Source organism: Cibotium barometz, chromosome 13 (assembly GCF_041138505.1).
Source record: "Cibotium barometz isolate CiBa-2024 chromosome 13, ASM4113850v1, whole genome shotgun sequence".
In the NCBI taxonomy this organism is placed as follows: domain Eukaryota; kingdom Viridiplantae; phylum Streptophyta; class Polypodiopsida; order Cyatheales; family Cibotiaceae; genus Cibotium; species Cibotium barometz.
In genome coordinates this window covers 37,886,949-37,890,662 of record NC_141058.1, presented here as the reverse complement: position 1 = coordinate 37,890,662, position 3,714 = coordinate 37,886,949, and the positions used below count along the sequence as shown (strand labels likewise).

Below are 3,714 nucleotides of genomic sequence, written 5' to 3'. Positions count from 1 at the left end.
AGCATAGTTGGAGAAGGTATAGGTGTATATGGAGTTGATTACAAACATGTTGAGACTTGTTAATAGAAGCAGGTAGCACATTGTATTCCTTCCTCCTATTTCGAAGGTCCCTAGTAGTGACACCAAAGCCATGATGGACAATGAATGCCACAGATGTGGATTTGGCTTCACAGAGGACGATGTGGTGGGTTTTTACATGCTGTCATGCAAACACCCCTACCATATCATGTGTTTTGCATTTTTGTGTACGACCAAAGATTCTTACCTAGAATCATCATGCAGCCAAGTAATCTCCAATGCTACAAAGTCGATGGTGGTGGGTTCAATACTGGCAATCAAAACTGAGACAAAGAGTGGTAATATTTTTCCGTACCTTCATAATATAAATATTCATAGTCAAATAAAAATGGTCATGTTCTCATGCTTTTACTAATGTACCAATTGGTAGTTATTCCTTTCTATATTTTAGCAAGTACACTAACTAGTGGCATATCCCACTAGCAAGCACCCTAACAAGCGGTGCACTAACTAGTGACTCCGGGCCACTAGCTAGTGACGAAGGTGAACCAAATAGTGACCTGGGTGCACTAACTACTTACCAAGGATCACAACTAGTGGGGTTGGGGGTCATTACTAGTGACCTAGGTGCACCCCAATTGCTAACTAGTAACTTGGGTGCACCCTATTCACTAACTAGTAACCTAGGTGCACCCCAATTGCTAACCAGTAACCTGGGTGCACCCCACTAACTAGTGGGTTGGGGGTCATTAACTAGTGACGTGGGTACCTCATGAACTAGTGACTCGGGTGCACTAACTATTGATTGGGGGTCACTAACTAGTGACTGGGGTTCACCCAAGACACCATCGAGTGATTGGGGGTCACTTTACTAGTGACTTGGGTGCACTCTAGTCACTAACTAGTGTCTTGGGTGCACCCTAGTACATAACCATTGACATGGGTACACTAACTAATGGCAAGTTAGTAACTAGTGACCTAGTGCACCTAATCACTAACTAGTGATTGGGTGCACTTACTAGTGACTTGGGGTCACTAACTAGTGACTTGGGGTGCACTTACTAGTGACTTGGGGTCACTAACTAATAACTTGAGGGCACCAACTAGTGACCTGGGTGCACTAATTCTAGTGGATGCGGCTCACTAACTAATAACCTGAGTGCACCAACTAATGACCTGGGTGCAGTAAGGGGGTCACTAGCTATTGACTAGGGGTCACTAGAATAAGTGACATAGTTGCACTTACTAATTCTAATTAGTGACCTAGGTGCATACCTAGGGAGTCGATGCACTACCTAGTTACTTACCTACACTAAGTCTTGCACATTTCCACTAGATAGTAACTAGTGGCAGAGGTGCACTTTCTACTACTAATTAGTGACCAAACCGCACTAGCTAGTGAGCTTCCACATTAACTAGTGACCTGCACATTGCACTAGGTGGTGACTTGGGGGAGCACTAACTAGTGCATATTTTGACTAGGTAGTGACTTGGGAGGACCAGTAAAACTAGTGACTCTATGCACTAACTAGTGTATGTTTTGACTAGGTAGTGACTTGGGACTAGTAACTAGTGACTCTATGCTATAACTAGTGTGTATGTTTTGACTAGGTAGTGACTTGGGACTAGTAACTAGTGACTCTATGCTATAACTAGTGTGTATATTTTGACTAGGTACTGACTTGGGATCAATAACTAGTGACTCTATGCACTATCTACTACTGATCTGGTGTGTGCACTAACTATTGCACAGACCACTAGTTTGTAGCCCATTAACTAGGAACCCTAGTCACTAAGTGTTGACCTTGTGCATTAACTAGTAACCGTGTGCATTAACTAGTAACATTGGCCACTAACTAGTATAGTACCACAAGTGAACTAGTGCATTGACTAGTGAGTTGTATATAGAGCTGTATATAGTGAATGTGCACTATTTAACAATGGTTGGTAATGACCACATATTATTAAGTAGAAAATTATTTAATTTCTAACCAATCGTGTGTGCAAGAGGGAGTCCAAGTGCAATAATGTCGAATCCATTACATGTTCAGTCGGACTTCCCTGTATCAACTACATTTGAAGGTAACTCGATAGATACACACCTTTTCTATGCGATCTTGAATTTTTGAATACAAGTTCAGTTTCTTTTGTACTTGCAGACAATCAATTCTCCCAGGCAGGTTCCTCATAGAAGGAGGGCAGTGGAGGATGATGGCCTCGTGCTACCAAAGGATAACTCTAAAAAAGGTATGCACCAATAATGATCTTGGAATTTGTGAAAGCAACAGCTATGGAATGTACTAATGAGATTGTGAATTGTGATGACCAGAGGACAGGAAAGACACGGAGACATTACAAGAGGATGTGGCTTCTAAGCAAGAGCCCACCAAATTGGGTGAAGATGTTGATGTAGACTCTGCAGAGCAACAAGAAGGAATGACATTGGGAAGACTTTTCATGAAAAAGGGCTGAAAGCGAAGGCATAGCATATCTCCTAGCCAACTCGAGAGTAAGTAGTTTTACTATTATGTATTGTTGTTGTTCTACTTCCTTGAAAGATTCCTTACTAAAATCGTATGTGTGCATGATTTGCAAAAGAGCCAGATGATGGGTAAGGGTCCTCAAAAATGGCAAAAAACCCCTACAAGTGAAGCAGTTAGAAAGGAATCAAAAACCGACACGAAAACTCCCAATGGTTCGCACTCAAAGCCTAGGGCTTATAAAAAGTTATAATTACCCACCCTAAAGCATGTTAGTGCACTTGTATCCCATGGTGGCTATGCAAGCACTTTTCTGCTTCCAAACTTGCCATTGTATGGTTACGTTCACTCAAATATAATGGAATCTTGAGCAAATTATTATCTCTATATGTGGCCCATTTTTGGACTTGTTCACTTGCACTGAGAAAACGTCAATTAATGTCACTAGTTGTTGATGTACTGGTGTCTTTAATGGTCTATTAATGGAATCCTAATTGTGCCACTTATAATTCCATGTCTTTGTTGTGCATGTTATGCAATTCGTAAAAATAGGAAGCATGGTCTCCCTTCTCATCAAAAAGGCAATCTTCTTGTCTTCATCGTGCACATGATGGGGTGGAAAAGCACGTAGAAAATGTTAAAGGTGAGGATATTACTACATCTGTTGGTCTTTCTAGTTCACATGATGGGGTGGGAAAGCACGTAGAACATGTTGAAGGGGAGGAAATTATAAAATCTGCTAATCTTCCTAGTGCACGTGATGAGGTGGGAAAGTAGAACATGTTTAAGAGGAGAAGATTACTGTTAAAGAGAAGGATATTTCTACATACGGGAGATTGTATGATGGAGTTGTTGATGACATGCATTTGAGTGAAGCATTGGAGGATGATGCTATGGGACCTAGCCCTAGAGATGTTGGTGCTTTTATTCACCCTCAACATGAAGTTGTACAGGATGAGCAGAAAGAGGATGATGTACTGATTAAGGAGAAAAAGGAAGATGTACCGATTGAGGAGAAAGAGGAGGACTTGGTAGTGGACAATAAAGAGATCATGTTACATGCTAAAGAGAAAGACGAAAAATCACAAATAGAGGACGAAGCGACCATGTCACAGCTAGTAGAGGACGAAGATGTACCGATTGAGGGGAAAGAGGAGGACTTACTAGTGGAAAATAAAGAGGTCATGTCACATGCGAAAGAGACAGACGAAAAGGC

At 41.4% G+C, this 3,714-nt stretch overlaps 1 long non-coding RNA gene across 1 annotated transcript; it reads left to right on the top strand.

The window, feature by feature from the left end:
- The first annotated feature begins 1,448 nt into the window (after nucleotides 1-1,448).
- Nucleotides 1,449-2,863, top strand: LOC147632653 (uncharacterized). Its single transcript, XR_015267169.1, has 4 exons — nucleotides 1,449-2,100; nucleotides 2,178-2,265; nucleotides 2,348-2,527; nucleotides 2,617-2,863. It is a non-coding gene; the product is annotated as an uncharacterized LOC147632653 (long non-coding RNA).
- The last annotated feature ends 851 nt before the right edge of the window (nucleotides 2,864-3,714 follow it).